The 26,260-nt window shown below is 44.5% G+C and overlaps 1 long non-coding RNA gene across 1 annotated transcript in view; it reads left to right on the forward strand.

Moving 5' to 3' along the window:
* LOC146870942 (uncharacterized) overlaps nucleotides 1–23,867 on the forward strand; it is a 48,683-nt gene extending 24,816 nt beyond the window's left edge. The window contains exon 3 of the long non-coding RNA XR_014979902.1: nucleotides 21,097–23,867. This is a non-coding gene — a long non-coding RNA (uncharacterized LOC146870942). The remainder of the gene's footprint in view (nucleotides 1–21,096) is intronic.
* Nucleotides 23,868–26,260: the final 2,393 nt, after the last annotated feature.

The following is a 26,260-nucleotide window of genomic DNA, read 5'->3' on the forward strand; positions in this document are numbered from 1 at the left end:
GGGTCGCGTACATAAAGCAACTTGTCATCTGCGTAAGTGGAAACAATCAACTCGTAGTTGTGGTATTCTCGAAGCGGACAGGCCAAGGGCTCTGCTACTAACGCATATAGAATGGGAGACAATGGGCAGCCCTGTCGCATACCTCTAGTGATACGTATAGGAGCCATCACTAGATTGCCAATTTTTAATATAGCAGTGGGTGCGCTGTTTAATATCCTTATCAGCTGCAAGAAGACTGCCCCCCCCCCCCCCCCCAGCCCCCCCCTCCCCCTCAGTAGGACCTGTTGCATAAAGGGCCATTACACCGAGTCGAAAGCTTTTTCCATATCGAGAAATACAGCTATCGCCTGTATCTCTGGCTTGGTGTGCTGCATCGCTCCGATCACTGTTCTCAAATTGTAAGTTAAGTTCCTACTTGGAACAAAACCTGCCTGTTCCGGTGCCCCCAATGTCAGAACAAGCGGGACCAGCCGCGTAGCTAAGATCTTCGCGAATATTTTGGTATCTGCAGTGAGAGCGGACGATAGGAGGGGCACTCATTCGGTGGTTTGCCCGGTTTCAAGATAGCCACAATAATTGCTTCATTCATCGATGGTGGCATAGTGCCTGTGACACACACACTCTCAAAAAGAATAGCCAAATGGGGGACCAGTAAGTCCATGAACGCCTTGTAAAAGGCTACAGTCAGGCCATCAACCCCCGGCGCGCTCCCCGACTTCATGCCCAACAACGCTAGGGCGATTTCATCCTTCTCCACCGGCCTCATAAGGAATTCGCGATGCGTGTTTGTTAACCATGGGAGCTTGATATATGTCAGATAGTCCAGTATCTCCGCTTCGGAGCCGCCACTTCGAGTCGAATAGAGCTCTGAGTAGTAGCTTCCAAACCTCCCCGCTATAGCTACCTCTTCAACCAGCGTGTCTCCCTCCGCAGATTTAATCTCAGTTACTATCGTCTTCTCCCGCCTCTTAAGGAGCTGCGCCAATACCGTACCCGGCCTCTAACCTTCACCGTACGTGCGCGCCGTGGCATATTTACCTAGATGTTTAATTTCCGCATCCGTTGAGTCATGATATTTTGATAATGGAGTACAGTGCCTTACCCCAATGCCTTATCCCGCCCAACCAGGCTGAAAAATTCCTTATCTAAAAAATTAGGTGCCTTACTTTGCTCTTACGAACAGTCCTACCTCCCACATAACTCTGGGCACACAGATAACTTACATATAGACTCCCTAATCCAGTTTATCCCCATCCACGCTAACAGAGATACAAGAGTCAATTATAGAGGCATAGTTGAAAGCAACCTCACACGAATCCCTCTCACATCCGAACCCACCATATTACCCAACAAGACGCGGCTAAAATGTATACTCTTAAACTGCAGGTCCGCATCTAGACACGCATCCGATATAGCCGACCTTCTTCTCACAAACGAACCAGACATCCTAATTCTGATGGAAACCTGGCTAAATGAATCATCTACACCCACCCTAGACATACTAGTACCCCCGAACTATGACATCACCAGACTTGACAGAATTGATAGATCGGGTGGTGGGATCGCGTGCATACATTAGAGCAATCTAACAGTGATCAACTCCAATGCCCTAGCACCATCCTCCTATTTAAAATCTTTAGTAATAACAAACAAATATGCTCATTTCACACATTCTATCACCCTCCAGGTGACAACATCACCTTCATAGAACACCTCATAGATATTCTTGCTACAAACGACGACCAACACAATATGCAAATATTCCTGGGTGACTTCAACCTCCATTGGGACGACCTGAACGAACCAGAGGTCAACAGCCTCAAAGCCTTCCTATCAGACCTTAATCTGAACCAATTCTGTAACAGTCCCACACATGACAAAGGCGCAACCCTCGACCTAGTCCTCTCCAAAGTTAACTCCATTCAGCTCGACTCAATCCTACCATGTGATTGGTCTGACCATCACATCATTACATTCCAAGTCATGGTATCATTTAAAAGGTCTCCAACACAACCTGTGAGGACAAAGATATGGAAGAGAAATCTGAAAAACGTAGACTCTGACTTACTAGCATCCTCTATTCCAAACATACTATGTCCCCCGAAAGACCTTACCGATGTACAAGGTCTAACCAACCATTACTTTCACTCCATGACTAACCTACTAGACAAAATAGCCACTCTACAGTGGAAAAGAACCACCACAAAAGACTCAAAACCTTGTTATGATGGTAGGCTAAATGATGACAGACGCTCACTTAGATTGATTGAAAGACGACGGAGATCAGCTCCATCAGCTGACCACCTCAAACTACTAAGAATCACCAGAAACGCCTACTTCAGAAAAATCAGACGATATAAAACCAATTTCTTCAGAAATCAACTAGATCAAGCCAAAAAACGTGCCAAAAACCTTTTTAATCTAATCCAAGCCCAAACCAAGAGTGCATCCATTCACCCCAAGACTACCCAAGACTACCCCTGACACCCTACCTAATTGTGAGGAATTTGCATCCTTTTTCACCACAAAATCAGATTCCATAAAAACTGACTTACTCAATGATCTTTTATCCCTGACTGTCAAGCAAAATAACTCCGCGCCGCCCCTGACAGGTGCCTCAGTCAAATGCTCCACAAAATTCAACCTGAAAAACAACGCATCCTGGTCCCACTTCAACACTTATAGCGAAGATTCTATACTAAAGACCCTGAATCGCCAACCACTTCACAGACCCACTTCCCGCTAACTATCTAAAAGACTTCATCCCATTGTTATTACCTCTCTGGACCAAGATTACCCCTCCGTCAAGGTACCATCCCAGATATCCTGAAAACAGGGCAAGTATCCCCTATTCTAAAGAAACCAACTGCTGACCCATCGGACCTAAATAATTATCGCCCGATACCCAACATCCCCACTCTAGCCAAGCTCCTGGAAAAATGTGTTCACTCGCAGCTTAGCAACCACATTGACCAATTCAACCTGCTTAACCAATACCAATCTGGCTTCCGTGCAGGCCACAGTACTGAATCAGCCATGACACATATAGTTGACGACGCTCTAAAAATCCTTGACCAAAACGAAGCCTGTTTACTAATCTTACTCGACTTGTCATCGGCATTTGACACCGTCAAACACAACAACTTGCTAGGACTCCTGAAACTCAGAATGGGAATATCTGGGGCTGTGCTCACCTGGTTTACCACTTTCCTCCAATAGATCTCAAAGATTCACGGTCAATCAAACCTTATCTAACCCCGTGCCAGTCACGTTAGGAGTACCGCAAGGTTCTTCCCTCTCACGCACACTATTCAAACTTTTCATGGAGCCGCTCACCGAACTTCTCAGTCTCTCAGAGGTCCATTTCAATATGTATGCAGACGACACCCAACTCTACATCAAGTTCCATTCTCTTGAGGACATCAAAGCTCTCAACACCACGCTAAAAAAACTCAAACATGGCTGACCAAAAACCATTTGAAACTAAATCCCCTCAAAACCGAGTTCCTCCTAATCGCCCCCCCACCCCAACAAATCAGCCACCATCCTAGAATGGATAAAGCACCTAACAGCACTCCAAGGGCAACCGCTCTTTGTCGAATCAGCGAAATCGCTAGGGGTGACACTGGACAGAAACCGAAAAATGTAGAAGCATATTAGCGCCTCCACAAAAGGAGCAACTTTCCACTTGAACACACTGCGTAAACTGAAACACTTCTTGCCAGCAAACGACTTTCAACAAGCAGTTCAGGCCCTAGTAATCCCAAGAGTGGAATAGGGGGCAGTAACCTTATGCAGCCTCCCTAGGTGGTCGACAGCCCCGTTAAGAGCCGCTATCAATTCAGCAGCGAGACTCATCATAGGATCAAAGAGAACCTCTCACATATCCCCAGACCTTAGAACACTCAACTGGCTACCGTTTGAAGCTAGAATTCATCTGAAAATAGCATGTATGACGCACAAGGCCATACACCACAATTCCCCGAGCTATCTAGCTCAGAAACTGGTACTCTCTGCTGGTAATAGAGCTTCCAGAAGCTCCAAGAATCTTTTTACTAAAACCCCAACGATTTGCCAAGAACATTTTTTGCAACCGGTCCTTTCCTGGAATGGCTCCCAGGATCTGGAATGCTTTGCCCACAAACAAGAACAAATCCATCCACTGCCGCCTTCAAAAAAGAAGTGAAAGCGATTCTCATGGCCAATTTCACCTGAACTACTTACTTTTTACTAGTTGTTAATTACTAGGCTGTATTATTTAGCACCGTATTTTAATTGCTAGTTTCGTACTATTGAGCATCTCATATGAATCTTATTTGATTCATCTATAATTGTATTCTTCTATGCTGATTTTTCTTTTTTCCATGTTTTACTCTTGCTTCCAATGTATGACATGTAAAGCGCTTTCCCGCAAGGGTCTTGTTCGCGCTATATAAAACCTTCAAAATAAAAAAAATAAAAAAAGTTGAATCCCCACACGAGTTAAAAGCAATTGATTGGCTCTGACCGTTGTTTTCATAATGTTGGAGGATACACTGATCAACTCCAAATGATTTAGACCTAATATCTTCAGTTCCTTCCTCGGTAGCACGTGCTTGATGTCTTTTCCCGGTACATTCACCAGTTGAGATGTGTTTCCCAGGTAACTATCGTGGGTGGTGCAGCAGCTCCCCAGGCCTGAGCAACGTCCCTCTTCGCTATCATAAGCCCCAGATTAATAAGAATTGCAAATATTAATGTCTGTTGCCATCTCATCAAGGCAAGTAAAAAAATCTGATTTACATCGTGTTAAAAGGCACTTGGTTAATTGCAAAGTGTCCACTACGGCCCATCTAATGGTATAACCATTTTGTCTATTAATGACAATATCTTGTAATGGCTCGGTGGGCATTGAACTAGTGGATAACACTCCAGACGGCAGATCCAAAATAAAACTAATGGGGAAGTGGTCACTAAAGGCCACTGTGTGAGTTTTGAAATTATACAATCTATCTGCGTATCTATTAGAAATTAAAAAGAAATCAATAATAGAGGACAGCGCACGACCATTAAAGGTACTACCAAACACTATAGGTGGTGAGCAAAGGTCATTTACAAAACCGAAATCAATAGAATACATAACCAAGTTTAACATTTCCCCAACAGGGGTGTGCGCAAAATGAGAAGTGTCTGTGTCGTCCTACAATGATAAACCACACCGACCCCCACACACCTGGGTGCATGGGCCCACATTAAAAGCCCCTCCCCAAATTAAACACCGTTATTTCTCTGTGTTCCTAAAGACAGTGTCCAGGTCCTCACGTAACTGTCTAAAAACTTCCCTCACAGTAAGGGCAGGGATGTTTTAAAAGGACAGTACAATGCGACTTGTCGATATCCTTTTGTTAATATTTGGTCATAGGTATTGGATACCGCCAAAGCTACCCTTCTCACATTCAACCTATGGGATAAAAAAATACATAAGCCACCCTTGTTCCTCCCATGACTAGAGGACACAGCCGGCGTACAAAATGTTTTGAACCCGGTAATGTGTAGGGTTTCAAGTGACCAAGTCTCTTGCAGGCATAGAATGTCAAAATCATGTATAAACTTAAGCCAGTCAGGGTTGGACAGTTTGGTAATTAAACCTGCAACGTTCCATGTAAGAACATTCAGTAGGTTGGGCCTATGGTCACCCTTAGTGGCAGACTCTGTATAACCACTGGCCACAGAAGAGATGTTTGTATGAAGAGCAGTGTTGTTTGTAAAGTGGGAAGGGTATATGTCTATTAAGGTCAGTGAAGAGCCCGGCTCATTTATACCAGGTGCACGGTGGTCCTCTACCACAGTTCTATCAGATTGGGCATCACCTAGGTACAGAGAAAGCATTCCCGTCTGTGGCCCCACCAGCACAATTGACTTTTTCATTCAGTTCCATCGGGGCAATAAATACCGATTTGGAACTTAGCATAATTAGTTTTGAGTGGCCTGCTATAAGCTACAGAGCCCACAACAGATGTAAGTCAATCAATGTCTTCCAAGGAGGGAAGAATGTCAAATCTATTCTGAAAGGGTACACTGGGCTGGTAGTGACTATTAAGAATTGTAGGTTTCTGCTGTAAGGGCTGGTAGGGTTGGATCCTTGGCGGGTAAAAATATCCTAAAGGTAGGACGTTGATTCCTCTATGGGACACGTGGTCACTGCCAAGTCTACATAAGATCTCCCGTACCAAATTTGGGGATTTAAAGGTTAGAACAATACAATCCCTGGGTAGTGTTTTTTCCATTCTCCCTACCCATCCTATTCTTCTCACCATTTTAAACTCACTGAACAAGGCCTCTGTTAGTCCAGTTTTGTTTCCGATCCACCCGAGGGCCTTGTTTCTCAGTGTCTCCCATGATTCATTTGCCAGGGGGGGAGAGAGATGGTACATTTGCCAAAATTATAGTCCATGGGGCAGCTTCAGGGGGCAGACTCAAATAAATCTCCGTTCTATCCCTAAGAATTACAGGCTGGATAGTTAGCGAAGCGGTGGTGGGATGCTTAGCATGGCCCTAATGGCATTATGGGTCAGGCTAGTACTACTCTTAAGTCCCATAGGCGCTTTATCTGGTATAGATGGGGGGCTTAGCTTGAAGGACCGGGGCTAAAGTGGCACCATCCAGTAATATGTGATTTTTCAGAGGATCGGTAGCACGTGCTCGATGGCTTTTTTTTTTTTTTAACAGGTCCTCAATGGATGTTAGCCTAGCCAGTACTTGCACTGAGGGGATTATGGCTTCAGTATTAGACACAGCAAGACCCGGACCCTCTATAACAATATGTGAGGGCCCGTAGTTACCAATCAATTTGCTTATAGTAGAGTCCAGGTGATCTAGGCGACCCCTCAGAGAAACGAAGCTATTATCAATCAGATCTTTCAAATGAGCACAAGCGCGGTCCAAGGATTCCCCCCTGCAATTTCCATCGTGAAGTGTCCAGGAACATTACATACAAAAGGAACAACATCAGTCTGTGTGCCAGTAGTACGAGATTTAGACACCACGGGGTGAGTTTGGTGATTCCGCTTCTGTTTGGGTTTTTGAATGCCCGCCCCTTTCCTTTGCTTCACTTTTGATTCATTCTGCATGTCCTCGTTTACCCCAATAACCTCATTAGGGGTGTCGATAGTGCTCGATCTTGTTACAGTCCTTGCCTCAGATGGTAATCTGTGTGGGGTAAATCAATTTCCGAGGGAGGCTGGGGCTGACCATAACCATGCGGTGGAGAGCAAATTAAAGAAGCATCACACAGCACAGTTGGACCTAGGGATAAGCGCCTCTGTAAGGATACAGGATCTAACAAGAGGTGCCTTTCCGTTCGCTCAATTTCATGACAAAGCATGGATTCCGCCCTAATAATAAAGGCATCCAAAGTACCAGTCACACCCTTGCGTTTACTCATTTTTCAATGACACCTCTGTGTAAAACACCCCAAATCACAAATCGACTGACGAAGTGAATAGAGAGCCCCACCAGAAATATAGGCGTAAAAAACACCAGATGGGTCCAAAAAAGGAAAATGGCAGTTTACCAAGTCTCTCAAGTATAGAACAGGTATTATTGAGGATAAGTAAAAACAATCTGGAAAAGGTCTGTAACAGTACCTTCGGTCTGCAGTCCAGGTTCGAGAACATGTGTTAGGGGGCCCGGCCCGCACTGCGGTGGTGCTGTGGCGCTTTGAGCGCGTCTGCTGGTCCCTCCCTCCTGGGAGAAACAAGTCTTGGTGGGAGATGGAGCCTCCACTCAATCCCCGGTAGCAATGAGTGCAGTGTCGGCTGAGAGCGCGTTCCCACAAGCTCGCTCAACTGCCTCTCCGCGTTGCTGTCTGAGCTAAAGACAAGGCAGATGGCAAGGCTCCAAGCTCCAGGCAACTCTTCCAATTTTGCGATTCGCCCCACCTCAACTTCTGGTGGTCTGGCGGTCACGGTGGTCTCACAGTGGTCACACAGCGGGCGAAGAATGGACAATGGTTAATGGTGGGCCACAGCACAACTGCTCTGTTGCACTGTCGGGGGAACCGCATGCCTCGAGAGAGCCCATGACGTGCCCTCTCAGCTCAGCTCTGCCGCTCAGTACCCATGGACTCAACTCAAGCCAGTGCTCGCAGCGCTCGCTGGACCGGTAAAAAGTCTCGGTAGAATCCGAGTGAGGCTTTGGAAGCGGGAGAGCCGGGCGGTGGAACATGCGGGTGGGTCAAAACCGCCCACGGCGTTATCGGCGATCATGTCCCCCGCTCTGCTGCTCAACTGTAAACCAGATATCCAGTAAAAGGAAAAAAAGCTGAGTTTTGTGTTTCCTCAAGATAGGAGTGGCGCTGGAGATGATGATTATTTCCAGAAGGAGAGTGATTCAGAACTGAGGACCTTCCATTCTCTCATTAATCAGGAACTATCAGCAGCCCCTGCACTGAGAAGAGAAGTGTACACGCTGGCACATAGCACTGATGTTCTTACTTAAGGAGGTGAATATATTTACAATAAATTGTTGGTTAATAACACTTGGGGTCTTTAAAACAAGACAGACATAAATGGGAAGCCAGTGGAGTGCCTGCAGCAAAGGGGTAGCTGAATCAGTTTGATTCCATGGGGGATCAACAATGCTGCCTTCTTTCTGGAACACCAGCAGTTGGCATGTGAAAGTTTTGGCAGACCCATATATAGAGAACGTACATTGCACAGATTTGGGTAAATTTGTGTATATTATATGGTGAAAATGTCTGTAACCCACACTTCTTTGGTTATTTCTTATATTACACTAGTATTGAGGGCATGATGGTGAACAGTAAAGTGGTGACCCAGACACTACACAGTGTAGACTCCTGGCGTAGTAGGTCTTTTTCAAACGCAGGAGAGTTTCTAGGGGATCTGAAATAAGCGGCATGCACAGAATTTTGACTGTTACAGTCTCTCTTATTACAATGTTTATTAAGAAACGGGAGTAGTAAATACTCTTACCCCAGTATTGGAACTTTCATAGATTCTCATGCTTTGTATCATTCCCCGTCGTCGGAATGGGAGCCTCGGTAACAAAAATATATATATATATATACATATGTATAACCATAGAAACAAAAGAGAAAAATTAGGCCTAGGCCTCATCTCATTTTGTAGTATATCACCCTCTTTGTGTAAAAGAGCCCAAACTTTTGCCAGGGCCAATCAGCACAGCCTCACCCTCTGGAACCTTCCTGAGAGAGCTCAGAGCCTCAGATTTTTCTACCGCACGTTGTGCTAGGGAGTCTCCACTGAGCTCTGCTCAGTTTTTTTTCACAGAGTTACTTTTGGATATCTTTATTACCATCTTTTGAGACAGAATGTCAGAAAAGGAGAAGAAAGCTTTATTTAGGGCTTGTGCCTCTTGTGGGAAGAAGAGACTGTTTGTGGAAGACAGGCATGAGAACTGCATATACTGCCTGTACCCGGAACACAAGGCCACCGACTGTAAAATCTGTCGGACCTTCTCGACCAAGACCTTGAGAGACAGAGAGGGGCGCTTGCTGACGTGGCTGCAGAAGATAAAGACCAGGGAGGTCATTTCTTCGGATGAGGAAGAATCTATCTCTGGCACCTCCTCCAGGAGATCGAAGAAGAGGGGTAGGTCATCGCCCTCCACTTCTGCGGAACCCCCTCTCAAGGTTCCTCTCAAAGCCCCTCACGGGATCTCTGACAGGTCTGAGGAGGCTGGTCCCAAAAAATCTCCTCACGACAGTGTAAAGGAGAGGCAGGGACGGGCTACTGTGGACATAGCCCCTAAGGACAATAAGGGGGTTGCTACATCTACCCCTCCGTCCCAGAAGGAGAAACCTGTAAAGAAACAGGCTGCAGAAACTCCTCAGTTGGTGCCACTGAAGAAACCGCGTCCGTCGACGCAGGCGGCAGCAGGTACGTCGACGACTATCTCCTCAATTAAGCCTATTTCCATGGGGTCGTCCACGAGACCGTCGACAATATCTACTTCGTCGACGGCGGTGTCGACGACGAAGACCACGTCGACGACGACGACGAGTTCGTCGATGTTGATGACTACAAGTTCGTCGACGAGACTGTCGACGGGTGCTCCGCCGACGATGAAACATACTACGTCGACGAAAAAGAAAACTCCGTCGACGACTGCTCCGTCGACGACTGCTCCGGTGACGGCTGCCCTGTCGACGGCTGCCCCGTCGACGACTGCTTCGTCGACGACTGCTCTGTCGACGACTACTCCGTCGACGAGGATTACAGGACTGTCGACGGCCTCATCGTCGACGACGATTTCAGCTCCGTCGACGACAGTTGCCTTTCAGTCGTCGTCGAGTACGTCGACATTGGAAATCCCGTTGCCATCGACTCCGTCGACGAGACCGCCGTCGGGACCGTCGACGACGAAAAATTTGGATTTTTCAACCCAAAGATTAGTGATTACACCGGACATGACTTCCCCTAGGCGGGTCACGCCTTTGCCACCATCCATGCTTCTCGAGGACTCGGAGGAGGATGAGGAGGATGGGCAGTTTGGGGACGCATACAGCCTTTCAGACCTGAATGTCAAACAGCAGGACACAGATACGGAGGAGTTTTATGGCCCAGAGGGGCAGGAGGGGCACCAACAGGGATTACGCCCTCGCCCTGTAAGGCAGGACCTAATTGCCTTGCCAGTGGCTTTGGTGTCGGATTTGCAACAGATGCTGCAAGACTACAGATCTCGTTTTCCGACGTTGCCGGATCGCACTCCAGTGCGTCCTTCTCCTTTGGAAGTGCCACGTGACATACCAATGGACTTGCCACCCCTACCAAGAGAGGTACCTCGGTCCATTTCACCAGTGCTGCCCTTAGTGGTTCCCCAACCTTCAGGTACGGAACCTGCTGATGACGCGGACGATGGAGATACGGACGAAGACGACGAGGGAGAGGTGATCCCACTTACAGATCCAGGGGATCCAGATGGGGACCCTGATGATGCACAGGATCCTGATGCTGTAGGCCGAGAGACAAATATATCGCCTCCGGTGGACATTGGTGGTTTCCATAATTTGATGGAACGGGCATCCAAGAGGTTTGGTTTGCCCTTTACGGTGGAGCAGTCCGACTGCTTCCTATATGACTTTAAAGCCCAATATAAGAAGTCTGTAAGATCAATTCCCATTATAGAACATGTCTGGGATGAGGGATTGAAGACAATGCAGAATCCAGCAACTGTCATTCCGGTTCTTCCCCGGCTGGAGAAGAAATACAAGGCACCAGAGGGCAGTCCTGCGTGTCTTCTAGGACAACCTAAGCCGGATTCTGTTATTTCACAAGCTGCTCAAAGTAAATCTAAGAATCCGTCCACTCCTTTAACCACGCCTCCAGATAAAGAAGGCAGAAGACTGGACAATGTGGGTAAAAGATTCTCCACCATGGCCAGCTTGTTGGTGCGGGCAGCAAATTCTCTGGCTATTCTGGGCAGATACGACCGCCAGATGTGGTGTGATATGGAACCATTCCTGGACCAGCTACCAGAAACTAGTCAAGACGAAGCCAGACAAGTGCTGATGGAGGGAGAACGATGCTCCTCGGAAGTCATCGACTGTGCGATGGACATTGCTTCAACTGCTTTTAGGGCTTTGGCGGGCTCTGCCGTCTTGCGCCGCCAAGGCTGGTTGAAGGCGACTTGGTTTCGCCAGGAGGTCCAGAATAAGATCTTGGACCTCCCCTTTGACGGAGAGATGCTTTTTGGAAAGCATGTGGATGACGCCCTCCAAGGCATTAAAAAGGACACCGATACAGCTAAGTCCTTAGGCTCCTTGACCTACCGCAAGGTGCCATTTAAGGGGGCACGTGGTCGGGGGTTTTCTAACTACAGAGGAAACCAACGGCAGTATTCCTCTCAATCTGGACAGTCTTATAAAGGACAATACTCCAGCCAGCGCCAAGGACAGTCGGCGTCTTTCTCTCGGCAGTCCCAGAGAGGACGTCAGAATCGTCAGGGACGAGACAACGCCAAGAGGCAATAGCGGCCTCCTGGCTCTGGCTACTGTTCCTCCCCTGCCACAAACACCGGTTGGGGGCAGGATATCTTTTTGTCTGGACAGCTGGGTGCGTTTAACATCAGACCGGTGGGTCTTGAACATAGTTCAGAGTGGCCATACGTTGGAGTTCCAAGATCTTCCTCCAACAAGAGCTCCAGACGCCCGTGCAGCGAAACATCTCTGACTATTACATCTCGAAGCCCACCAGCTTTTCATCAAGGGGGCGATAGAGCCCGTGCCACTTTCACAAAGGGGCAAGGGGTTTTATTCCAGGTTCTTCCTGGTTCGGAAGACGGAGGAGGCATGGCGTCCTATACTAGACCTCAGGGAGCTCAACACCTATCTCATCAAGCTCTCTTTCAGGATGGTCACACTCCAGGATATTCTAAAGCTGCTCAATCCGGGAGATTTTTTGGCATCCCTGGATTTAGAGGATGCTTACTTTCATGTTCCGATCCACCCAGCTCACAGGCAATATCTACGCTTCACAGTAGGCAAGAGCCATTTCCAGTTCAAGGTGCTCCCGTTTGGCCTTCGGTCGGCACCCCGCATTTTCACGAAGATGCTGGCACCAGTCGCTGCTTTCCTGAGGAAGCAGTCCTTGGAAGTGTTCCCGTACTTGGACGACTGGCTCATCAAGGCTCCATCGTTCAGGGCAACGTCTCAGGCTGTGTCAACTTGCATAAGATTGTTCGCCCATTTGGGTCTTCAGCTCAATGTGTCCAAGTCGGAACTGATACCCTCCAGGTCACGGAAGTTCCTTGGGGCAATTCTGGACACGAGACGATGCACGGCTCGTCCGTCAGAGGAGCGTCAGGGCAAACTGGCCGCTTCCGCTCGTCTACTACTACACAAGAGACATGTATCGGTTCGACAGTACAAGTCCTTGCTCGGATCAATCTCATCCTGCATACCTTTGATACCGCATTGCAGGCTACATATGCGTCCTCTACAGGAGGAGCTGGACAAACAGTGGCGTCAGGCAGAAGGATCGTTCAACGACAAAGTATGGATAACACCTGCCATGCGCACGGCTTGCGAATGGTGGCTGGGGAAGGAAAACATCGCAGGAGGATTAACGTTCCGAATCCCTCCTTCTCCTATGGTGGTCACCACGGATGCTTCCCTAGAAGGGTGGGGAGCTGTCCTCCAGGAGCTTCAGGTCAGCGGTCACTGGAGTCCAGCAGACAGACTGCGCCACATCAATCTTTTGGAGCTGAGGGCCATTCACTTAGCCTTGCTGGCGTTCCTCCCCAGACTTCAGAACCGTGCAGTGCTGGTCCGGACAGACAACACTACGGCCATGCATTATATAAACAAGCAAGGGGGAACGAGATCACGGACGCTGTCCAAAGAAGCTCAGGTGATCTGGGAATTTGCCATCTCTCACGGGATCACTCTGCGAGCCGAGCACCTGGCGGGGTGTCTCAACATCACAGCGGATGCTCTAAGTCGGCAGACGAAGGTGACGCACGAGTGGGAGCTGGATCAGGCCACTCTGGAAGCAGTGTTCAAGAAATGGGGCACTCCGACCATAGACCTCTTTGCGACCCCGGAGAACGCCAAGTGCCGGTTTTACGCAAGCAAGGTTCCCCAGCGAGGGTCTCTGGGGAATGCCCTTTCGATTGCTTGGTTCGGCGCATTTTGCTACGCCTTTCCTCCGATTCCCCTCATTCCTCGAGTTCTCAGGAAGGTCAGGGCAGAACCATGCAAAATGATCCTCATTGCTCAAGCATGGGCGCGGCAGTTCTGGTTCTCGGAACTCCTACTTCTCTCCCAGGATCGCCAGATTCGCTTGCCACTGATTCCATCTGTTATCGAGAAATCAGGGGCAAGTCCTCCATCCGGATCCGGAGTCACTTCACTTGTCAGCGTGGCTCCTGAACACAGAGAATTCTGCCATCTGAATCTGTCTCAGGAATGCAGGGATGTTCTATCTCAGGCACGGGCACCCAGCACTAATAAGACCTACAGGGCAAAGTGGAAGAGATTTTGCCTTTGGTGCCAGAGGAATAAACTCCATCCTTACAAATCCCGGCCACATCAGATTCTGCCCTACATCCTGTCTCTGGCCAAATCAGGTCTGGCGCACTCTTCGATCAAGGTGCATCTGGCTGCCTTATCCCGCTTTCGACGGAAGACATCGGGGCCATCTCTATGGTCTGCAAGAATTGTTAAGCAGTTCCTTAAGGGGTTATTTCGGATGTATCCTCCGGTCCGGCCACCTCCGCCTATCTGGCAACTTAACCTGGTACTGGCTCAACTGATGAAAGCGCCCTTTGAGCCGATTCACAAAGCGGACTTGAAGTTCCTATCTTGGAAACTGGCCCTTCTCCTAGCATTGACTTCGGCTAGGAGAGTTAGTGAACTCCAGGCTCTCTCTATAGTGGAGCCTTTTCTACAGTTCAAGAGGGATGTCATGATTTTGAGAACCAACCCAAAATTCATCCCGAAGGTGCCTTCGGAGTTTCATTTGAATGAACCCTTAATTTTGAACTCCTTTTTTCCGCGTCCTTCCACTCAAGCGGAACGAACATTGCATTCTTTGGATGTCCAAAGATGCCTGAAATTCTATCTGGAGCGTACACGCTCTTTCAGAAAGTCTACTCAACTATTTATCGCCTACAGTGCACCACGGAAGGGGTTACCGCTCGCCAAGAGTGGCATTTCCCGCTGGATCTCCAGTGCAATTCAGTACTGTCATCAGGCTGCGGGCAAACCTTTGGATAAGAGGGCCCGGGCGCATTCTACGAGAGCGATGGCGTCTTCAGTGGCTCTCTTTGCTGGAGTGGCGATTAAGGACATCTGCAGGGCAGCAACGTGGAGCAGTGTACACACCTTCACGAAGCACTACTGCCTGGAATCGGTGGGACGAGCTGACGCTGCGGTTGGTCAAGCAGTCCTCCGGAATCTTTTTCAATGAGAGGTGAGCTTTCCCTACAATCCCTCCATCCTGGTAAGCACATTTGGTTTCAGTAATGGTTGTTTTATCATGTGCACTGAGACGATTTTGTAAAGCCATGTAATTACCGAAATGTGCTTGTCGTGATCTACTGCTTGCTATTCTGATACAAAGCATGAGAATCTATGAAAGTTCCAATACTGGGGTAAGAAAACAAGTTACTTACCTGTAACTTTGGTTCCCCAGTATTGGTAACTTTCATAGATTCTCATGCGCCCACCCACCTCCCCTGGGAAAGCTCTGCAGGCTTACTAAGATAGTGGCTGTTGGCACAACGGCTACGAAAATCTGAGGCTCTGAGCTCTCTCAGGAAGGTTCCAGAGGGTGAGGCTGTGCTGATTGGCCCTGGCAAAAGTTTGGGCTCTTTTACACAAAGAGGGTGATATACTACAAAATGAGATGAGGCCTAGGCCTAATTTTTCTCTTTTGTTTCTATGGTTATACATATGTGTATATATATATATATTTTTGTTACCGAGGCTCCCATTCCGACGACGGGGAATGATACAAAGCATGAGAATCTATGAAAGTTACCAATACTGGGGAACCAAAGTTACAGGTAAGTAACTTGTTTTCTTACTCAATTTATTGGCTGACCAAATGTTCCATATTAATTCAGATGAATTTATCCCTGGGTAACTACCAACTTTACCTAAAATGTAGACTTACTAAGTGAATTTAATTTTAAACACCACTAAGGGAAAAGTATTGCTATTGTCTTTTTAAGAACCGGGGTGCTACCAAAGCAAGTGACAACCTGCATCACCGTAACTTCCTCTGCTACTGACTATTCTCCTGTAGAAGAGTGCTACCATTGCGTTGCTGCTCTGTTAGAGCTAGGAATGTCTATGATTCTAATTTTGCATCAATAACAGCTTTCACAACAGAACTCTTGTGTATTCCCAAAATCACAGACCTTCAAAGTTATTCCAGATATCAAGTATCCTGCATTGTTATTCCCTTCACCTTTACTTCCATTGAATTAAAAACATTTTAATTTGATGACCTCAATATGATGCCCTTTCTGTCCTGTTCTGTTTGCCAAAAGCTCAGTCTGTTTTCAACAAGACTGCCGACACCATTGGCCATGTTGACTTTCTATAACATTTCACAACCATTGCAGGGGCATGGATCGACCCCAAAGACGTTTCCACCCGAACAGCCTTCCCCATTGATCTTACCACCTCACACATCATGCAGTAACTGCAAAAGTGGAGGGGACCACACCACCGCATTAGTGTCACTCATAATCTCATCCACTCTCGCTTTAGACTTCTATTCTCATCCTTCCAGTGCAACTCTACCACTAGCCTCACTCCATTCAATACCAACAACATAACCAAGTTGCTTTCGTTCTTTCATCAATGATCTTGATGCCAGTTTTCACACACGATCGCCCACAACCCCAATCGCCATCCATGGTGACCTACATCTCAACCTAAACAACCATCAACAGATGAATGTCCACCTTGAATTTGATAACTCCCTAAGAAGCACCGACTCCACCTCCGCACACTTAAATGACAATTCACTGATATTGAGAATACTTGAGCTCGCCCTCCACCCACCATTACCCTATCTTGCTCTGATCATGCAGTGATATGCATGTCTGCTTCTACACCTCCCACACCCACTGCCTTAACTCAGTACTAATCACTAAATGACAGTTATCTAGAATTTCATGCTAGCATTCGTAAACCAAATACACAAAAAGCTCATGCCTAATCAAAACATCACTTCATTTTAACAACCCCGTGAAAAGGACACTTTACTTGATTGGTCCTATCAGAACCTTTTCCTAAGTTGCTTCTTGTCCACAACCCTGGATCATGCATACTCTCCACTCTTTTAAAGCTACAATGTTTGCATGTTGTCGTAAATGGCACGAACTCCAAATTACAGAGCATCTTAAAGCATACTAACAAGCTGTCTTGCCATTATGTTAACTTCAGGTGCAACTACATATTCTTACTATCGGGGAGGGGGACGCTAATTGCCTCCCTAAATCTCATCAACAGTTTGCCTTCACCATTAAGTCTCTATGCTCTGCACGTTTACTTAATCCTTCCTTTTTACCATTCATGATTTTGCCTCGGTCTCATCTATGATTATCATTAGAAATGTCCTTAGTCCACTCCACTTAAACCTACGTCCTTCTCTCTTAAATCCCATTTAAACTCCTCACTAACTGTGGTAAACTTTGATTACCCTCTTTCCCGCATCTCCTGATCAATGAATCCCCACATTTAAAACTTCCAACCCTTCTTTTCCAGAATCCGAGCCTTTCAGTCTCAAACATTGAAACCCCAGGCCCTCTATTTCTGTGTTATTTTCTGTCTGACTTTACATTTCAACCACTCATTCAAGGAAGTCTTTGCCCCACTGTGTGTTACGCTTGTAGTGGGCATACCCCCATTTAAAAATACATGGTGATTCTTGCTCACCCAACTTCCCTTTGTCTCTAAAATCATGGGTTTCAGCTTCTTCAGTCTTTTTTCGCTATCTATCTCCAGCTTAATTTTTTCAATGTGCCTGGTGAAATTAGCACAGTACAGAAATTACCCTCTCTCAATAAGTAACTTCATAACCCCTGCCCATCACAAATGCTGCTTATTCGTGTTCATACTATTTGATCTGTCTCTAGTGTTTGGTAATTTAGACCACTCCACAGTCAACCCTTATGAAGATAGTCATTGCTGGAGCATCACTTGACCGGTTCTCGTCTAAGCTCTAAAATTCTTCATAGCGCTTCTCCTTATGTATCCATATACCTCTCCAAGTAGGCCTCTTGGCTTTTCTTCACTTTCTCTTCACATCATATTCCTTTGGGGTATATCTCTTTGCTGACAACACTTTTCTTCCTTTTTTAATCGTTACCTCCCACTTCCAGTCACATACCTCTGACTGTCTAGTCATCCACCATGGGATGGAAGTTTGATCACTCGTCAAAAAACAGAATGTGGCTTTCTTCTACCTACCACCTACATCCCTAGCCTATCTGTTTGTCTGTGACCCACAGTTCCCTGGGGAAAAAGTCTCATTCTTTGCTTCAATCCCCTGTGAGCATGGACTATTCAGTAGCAGCAACAGGCAAAGTGGCTAGGTATCAACAAATAAATGTATTTGAAATTCACCCAGACTTTAACTTTCACACAGTCCGCTAACCTGGCCATTGTTACACTTCTCTTCCCCATTTGATAAGGTACAACATGTCATCACAAGTACTCTTTATGACCTTCTGAGATAATATAACAGCAGATTTGTAGCGCACATGGGTGGGACTCTTGCTGCTATTATTGTATTCACCCTTTCTCTTTCTATCAGCATCAAGATAACAGTAATAAAACCTGGCAGCCATCAGTTTAGTCTATCTGGTCCCTTTCACTAGATCTCTATTCCAACTGACCCTGCGTTCATTCTCATCGCTTTCCACGTTGAAAGCTGCGGTCAAGGAGCACCTACAAGAATTGCAATACTGACTGTCTTCTTGTAGGGAATAGGCTATTGCCAGTATGTACAGCCGGTTAACATATATAAGCATGTTTTTTATATCGCCATTGATCACCAAGATAATTTTCTGCATTTTACCCACTCGAAAAGAACACTGACCTATGTAGTGTGATATTGTTGCTATCTGCATCATTTTGCATGGAACTGCTCCTGCTGCTCAATAAATGAAATTATCTGTGGCTGACGCGTATTTACTACTCAAGACTGTTGCAATGATACTGCCATGTTGATGCCATAATGAAAATTAAACCCCCCTTTTCCAAAATAACTTCCACATTGATGCTTTTAATTGAACAACATTCCACTAGTTTATCTACATGATGGTGAAGCTGCAGTCTGTGTTCCTTGGCTATGAGTCGATTTGACGCATTCATTGTTTTGTTTTTTTCCGCCCATGCTTACATTTGATATGAATGCTGTGGGCGTTGGGTTACACTAAATGACAGTTCGGACTCTCCCCTTGAGATCACAGCAGTAGTCTGTGTTGCCTTTGCTTTGTCTTCTGTTACCATTTCCAGCGATCACATGCCTGGAATTTTGCTTTTCAATTAAATCCTGCACCAGTTTAGCATGACCAAGTGTCTCTGCATCAGAAGCATAGATCATAAAAATCTGAGATTAACTTGTTTCTCTGTACCTGATAATCTCCAAGTTTGAAGATACAAATGTCATTTCTGTGATTGCTTCCGGAAATATGTACCACTGGCTGTATCTCATAAACCCGTTCCATAATTCAAAATTTCACCCTACCATTACCCCATGTCCTGAATTTATATATCATATTTGCTGACAATGAAACATGAGTTTCTACAAACCACTATAATAAACGGTCCAGAATAGCATAACCAGTAAAGTTTTAAGTTGCCTGCAGTGCCTTAACCATGCAGCGACCTTCCCAGTTGTAAGTAACTGTCGTACTAGAACTCTACAATGCTATGAAATAGAATCTGAACAAGGAGTGAATATACAGAATGATGAATTCAGTCATCTACCTATGATGATGGTCCCTGCTGGGATAAATGAAACTTGCAGTAACCTAGATGCACAAGTATACATGTACTACTACTAACTGCACAATTTTCATGTGACAGTTTGGCTACCTTTTTTTTTCTCTAAACACACTTGCCTACATGACGACATTGGCTCACACTTTGTATTTGACCATGCCCCACCTCAATCGCCTTTGAAACACCCAAACAGCACCTCAAGATGGCATCTCCATATTGACCCTGAAATCATGCAACATTCAAAAGTATTCACTAACTTTTTACCAGTTTGTGAAGTTGAAGACCTCTCAAAAGAAGTTGATCGGCATGCCTAGAAAACCACTTTCTGAAAAGAAGTTATAAACTTGGAAAGTTGTGCTGAAAGGTTCACAGAGATTTATTTGAAGATATCAACCTAAAATCAGTTCATCCAAGACATCCTACATTAGCCCAAAACTGAGTTAATATTGAACTCAAAAAAATTATGTACCCTCACAGGTAAACCATATTTAATCTGCTCCTAAAACAAATGCCATGCAGGGTTAGCAGAGAGGAAATTTCTAGCCACCTGCCTTGCAACCATCAAAAACACTCTGCGTGAAACGAGAACAAAAAGCTAAGAACCCCCCTAGTCTTTCTAAACATCTGAGACACATTGCACTAGAGAAATAGAATTTGTCTAATGCACATCTAGAAAACTTTGTTAGAGGTGTCACCCACAGAACGTTTGATTCAGAGAACCTCCAACCTTCACATTCTTATATGGCAGAAATGGAAATTATCAGTATTATAAAGGTCCTTAAAAAGAAGGCCAGTGGCAGTTTTGGGTAGGCTTCTTCCAGAATTCTTCCAAAGGCTCTTCCGTACTGACCAAGTGATAAAAGTCTCCTTTCTCTATCGACTCTTTATCAAATTGTGAAACCCTCATAGGAAAGGAACCCCAGAAACTAAAAAATAACGCCCAGTCTCACTGACCAAATCTAACTGCAACATTTCTGGAAAAATTCTGGTGTAGAAAGTAAGTAGGTATTGCTTTATTTTATAAATGTTTAAAATTCATTATAATTGAGAACATCAACAACATTATAATTCATAATAGAGATTACAAAATGTCATCCTTTCAGCAGTTTAAAAGTATTAAAATGTTAGACAAAATTTGTGCTAAAGTGCAATCCAGAACTCAATTTATTAAGAACGTGTGCGTATGATGTGCAGCATTCACTTCAGTGGTCAGTTTATATATTACAAAAAAAAAATCTTTACGTGCATTGTGTACAAGATACAGTGGGGACAGCTCAAGGTTTTAGTTTGAGTCCTGCTCTGTCCTGCAGACCAATCAGAAATTCCTTCTGCCAACCATCAGCAAAGGTTTCTAAGCAACTGTCTTAAGTGTGTCATAAGCAAGATCCATGAACTTTGTCAGTTTGCCAATTAAAGACTATTTGTTTGTTGGGTTAAGCACTTCTCAATAGCTTCTCTAATTGTGCTAAGAGTTAATTTTCTGAATGTTGGCAAAAGGTGCTTACTTTGTATGTATTATAGTTTTAGGCAAATGCATATGATATGTCTTGAGTTCTCTTATCTATAATTCTGCAGGCTTTTTTAAGCAGTTTGTGTTTTTGTTCTAGGAACCTTCAAGCTGCTTAAATGGAATATAAAGAAGATGGAATCTTGAATATTTCTGTTTCTATGTTGGTGTCAAGATTGGAGTCGATATTCTCTTTTCTAGTAGGAAGATAAGTGTCCTGAAGTTAACCTGTATGTTTGTAGAAGGACACTTATAATGGCCGAATACACCTGGGTCTTTCTTATGGTACTTTTGTGGTTGGGTCTTGTCACTTTCAGAAAGTCCTCTAATGATGGTACATCGTATTCCTGGATTGCAACTGAGACACCTATGAAAGTAAAGGGAAGAGAGCTCTATGGGTCTGCCGCAAGATCTTCATAGATTATACCCTTCATGGTGTCTTTTTTTTCGCTGTGGCACACTCATACATGTAGTTGATTTTTTTTTTTTTTGCGATAAGTTCTTTGATTTTCACAGAGGGAACATTAAACTCCAACTAAATAATCAATTGAGGAGTTGAAGTGAGAAGATTGAATAATGCTCTTATGTTTTGTCTGTAAATGGTTTTGAGCTTTTTTCCTCAGTGAGAGAAGTGGCAGTATATGGTAAAACTGGAAGTCCTGGGAATGGCATTGGCAAAATGCAGTATAGCTCAGCACTGGGGCTCAAGAATGACTCCAACTCATCGACAGTGGTGTTGTGATATGGACGGCACAATGATAGCTGAGAAGTCAGTCTATATCCACCGGGGATGACCCAAAAAATGGACCCGGGTGTGGGGAGGATAGAATACATTCTGAGGTACTATTTGCGAACCCCCTCAAGAGGAACCGCTGTCGGCAGATAGTGACTAACCAACAGAGATGGGGATATCTGGGTTTGTGCCACAGCACGCGGCAGATCTGTAGGTACTGGGTGTGAGATGGTACTTATTGATCAATGTGTATCACTATTGCATAATGCTTATGTCATTTTCAGTATTCCACTGATGTATCGTTTGTCTTTTAATAGAAAATGCCAATAAAATGTTTATAAAAAAAATAAATACTGGAAGTAGCTTAGTGTTCAATGCTCGGATTGTTGGATTAATTGTTCTTCACCATATACTTGAGCACCTTTCTCTAATGATTTGGTTATTTTGATTAGCTTTTGTGTTTCTTTGTCAGATACTGAGATGCTGTTAATTTCGTGTCCAAAGTAAATCCAAGGTAGTCCTAAGTATCTACAGAATTATTTGGTTGATGGTCTAACTTCCAATAGAATTCCCTTTTTTCTTTTCAAAATGAAAATACTTTTGTTTAAATGATGTTCACGACTAAACCGATCACTAAATTGAACTCATTTTCATCTTTTAACTGATTTTGAAGGATGTGATTGAACCGAGACTTCAGCAGGCAGCTTAACAAGGATGGCTTCTGTTTCCCACTCAGTTAATTCTTTTCCCTTAGCCCAGATTTTGGACATAGTTGGCTCGGAAGCTCATGTAGTCCTAGTTCATTTCGTTGTTGAGTGAGTGCCTGCAATGAAGCTTACACTCGTCAGGCCTTGAGTTGATGTTTCTTTGAGTTCAGAAAAGGATCTCACAATTTATAAGATGTTCTATTTTTTTAAGGTATCATTCGTACTTCTGGATTTATAAAGTGGTATAAAATCTAAGGAGGATCCTTCCAGGGATTGTTGTAATTGCATGGATGGTGTAATTGTTCTGAAAGATGTTGCCCTATGTTTCGCATTGCTATAAAAACTGAACGCTGTTAGTCGGAGGTGTATTATCAGTACAGTCATACATTTCCCCGTGTTGGTCCTTGTTTGAGTAAGCGATATTGTGTCTATACAAATCCCTGTGTAAACGGAAGTCTCCTATTTCTTTATAATCTGTGATTTGTGAGGCACCCAATCGGCAATTGTAAAGAAAAGACATCAGAATTTGACCATTATAATTTATTACAGTTGAGTTCTGACGTCAAAAAGCCTGCTGCCAGAGCCAGCACCGGAGGTGAAAGGCAGGTCGGATTATGGAGCATAATTAAGGAAGCTATTGTTATATTTCATATCGGTACCCTAATATAGGTCCAGGGAACATCGTACTCTTTCCCTACATCCTCTCCCCTTCATTTCATATGAACGAGCCTTATAAGGACAGAACGCCTAATAAGGACTGACACCTTTTATGGAATAAACCTTTCACCTAGTTCCATGCAGAGGGAGTGTTTTTCCCAATAGATATTGCTAAGATGTCATCCTTAGCACATATGAATAATTTATGAGAACACTACCCAGGGGATATAGTTCACCTCTCCTATCTACGCACAAGGTTTAATCCCATACGTCATCCTCATACTAAATAATGGCTAACACACGCACAAGGACTGTATAAATACAGCACCTCTTGCTATCAATACTGAGGAGGGAACCGAGACTTCAAGGCCGACACACTGACCGGAGACGTTTAGACTCCTGCATGCAGTCACTCCAGCTGACAGTGGTCTAAACATCCCTTGCGGAGTGTCCAACTCGAGACCAGGACGAGGCCCCACACTCATTATTCAGGTAATGGGGTTCGACTAAATCCTAGTGGGATTCTTGGCTTTTAGGCTTATCTCTTTCACACCTACTCACATGCTATGTACTCTTAGGTACATCTAGACAGGCATCTTAGAAGTATGCGCTTTATTTTATAAATGCATTTTATATTCATGTATTTGTTCATGACTATTGCTAAATGGTAGAACTGTGCTGTTCCTTTTTATTCACTATACTGCTGACCCTATATCTCTGCTACTGTACTTTACACTAGAAGAACGGTGCAATAAATTCTTATTGTAAACACGCTCAACTGTTTCTTCCGTGTATCTCTCTGAGACAAAATGAGCAAGCACGAGTGACTGGGTGAAAAGTAGTATATTGTTTCCACAAGTCTGAGGAATCGGGGTTTGTTGTATTCTGAGGTTGCCAACAACTAATCTCTCTGATAAAAAAGATTCTAGTGGCACTGTGATCTAGCTAATGCAAACAAGGCTAACATATGCGGTGGGGGTGCACAGAGATAGTCTACCACCCAACCCACAGTGTATGTTATCCAAAAGCGCAGGTCCTGCAGGGGTACTATAGGAACTACACTATTTTAAAGCAACTCAAACTTAACACTGCTTTTCCTGCTTCTCCTTTCTGCTTACAATGACAAGCAGAGAGAATGTTTGTTTTGCACTCTGTGGATAGAGAAAAGCTAGAATCTTTCTACACATTCCGAGCTACTGTGTTAATAAAAAAAAAAAAAAAAAAAAAAAAATGATTTCGATATTAGAAACAGTTCAGTGCATTTGCCACAAATGTATAACAGGTTTTTAATGTGTTTAATTTTGCACGTGGGTTTTATTTTTATTCTTCATGTTTGCAAACATGCTCGTTCTTTCATATGAAAGAACTATTCACTAAGGTCTTAAGTGGTTTGTGGGAAAGGTGATTGCGTGAACATGTACTGCAGGGGGGTACTTTATCCCTTATGTATCGATTTATCCCAGTCCAGTGTTTGCTTGAGGTTTAATCATGTTCAAGTTCCTTGGTGTGTTATCTTTGCCCAAGTCTTTGTGCCAATTTGATGCCCCGGTGGGGCTTGAGGTGCATAGTTTTTTAATAAAAATATGGATCCATCTGCAACACTTTACAATTAACTGGTTAAAGTTGAAGCTTCCTTTTCTGTGGTGCTCGACACCTCTTGGGCAGTGGCCTACCCTTGATCATCTGAGTTTCTTTGCATTAGGAATGGTTCTGTAGTGCCATTGACTATCACTTGGCTATAAATTGGAGGTCAGTTGTGGTGTTGCTGCCCTCGGCAACACTTGCTCGTTGATTTCCTGATATGGTAGCAAGATTGCTGCTGGTCTCTGAAACATTCGGATTATTGTGGAACCGTGATTTAATTGCCCCTTGTGTGACAGAAGTAAAGTTTAGGTATGTGTTTTGCTTCTGAGAATTATAAATAATGCTGGGAGAGTAGGAGACGCTTGCTTTTGCTCTGCTAAATTCTTGTTTCGTTTTTTCACATTCTTTAGGCGTCTTTTACTGATATAGGTTTGAAAATTTTCTCATTCTATTGATGCCCCTGATACGTCCTTGCAGTGCATTCTTTTCAATTGTTTGGTACTATCTAGTGGCGATATTTCTTGTGTGTTAACCTTGGGCGCAGTTGTGTATTTTGCCAGTCTATTTAATTTGTCTGGTTTGGCTGTTAATACAAGGGGATTATGGACAGACATTAAAAAATTGGATTGAAATAAGAAAGCACGTTCAGCTGTTAGATGTGTGCAAATTTTCGTGGGCAGTAGCTGTAACAGATGAATAGCATGGTCTGTTCTGAGTTGGGTGTTGATGATCTGAGTTAAGCTAGTTATTTTTCATTCTGTATTAGTTAAAATGTTAGTAGTAGTGTTTTGACATAATGACATTTTCGTGTTATAAGCTTTCAAAATAATGACCTGTTCTCTAATAAGGCTGGACTGATCTTCGATAATGTCTACCTTTTTGATAAGAGTGGATCTTATTTCATCCATGGCAGGTAGTGCTCGGTATATTGGCGGAGTTGTTTCATCGTTTGTGAAGAGCATACGAGTATGGTGCAGGTGGTTCCCTTGTTCCAGTATCTTTCATTGGGGATGATGTGTGAATTGTTAAATTTGGAATAACTACATGTATATCGATCTGAAGGTCTGTATTATCAAAGGAGCTCGCAAGATGTTCGGATCCCTGTTCAGAGATGTTTGGATGGTATGTTAAACGCATGGATCTGCTCCTAGCTACATGAAAGCTTGGTGTGGGTATCCTTAGTGCCAGTTTCTATGTCCTCCTGGCCATATATAGAATCGCTCCCAGGTAGCGGTGCTTAGGACAGTGATTTGTGAAGTTTTATTGATTTCAGCAGTTATCGTGAAGACTGGGCTTAAAATTAATTAAGAATATTCCTGCACTTGCTATGGTTTCAAGTTTAGTTTCAGTTTCATCTGTTTGTAGGGAGCATATGTTGTAATTTTAAGTCTGGTGGTGCTGCTGATGCAAAAATCGAATCAGGCCTCAATTGTCTTCTGTTTGTGTGTAGGGATTTTGGGTTTGGACGTCTTCTGTGTAAGATCAATTTATTTCCCTGTAACAGTCTGCCGACTGTCGATGCAGCAGTCAAAGGTTAGCATTTTAAGTATTGTGCGTACAAGCTTTGTCCCTTCCCTGAGTCG

The sequence above is a fragment of the Triturus cristatus genome, chromosome 1_1 (assembly GCF_964204655.1).
Source record: "Triturus cristatus chromosome 1_1, aTriCri1.1, whole genome shotgun sequence".
In the NCBI taxonomy this organism is placed as follows: Eukaryota; Metazoa; Chordata; class Amphibia; order Caudata; family Salamandridae; genus Triturus; species Triturus cristatus.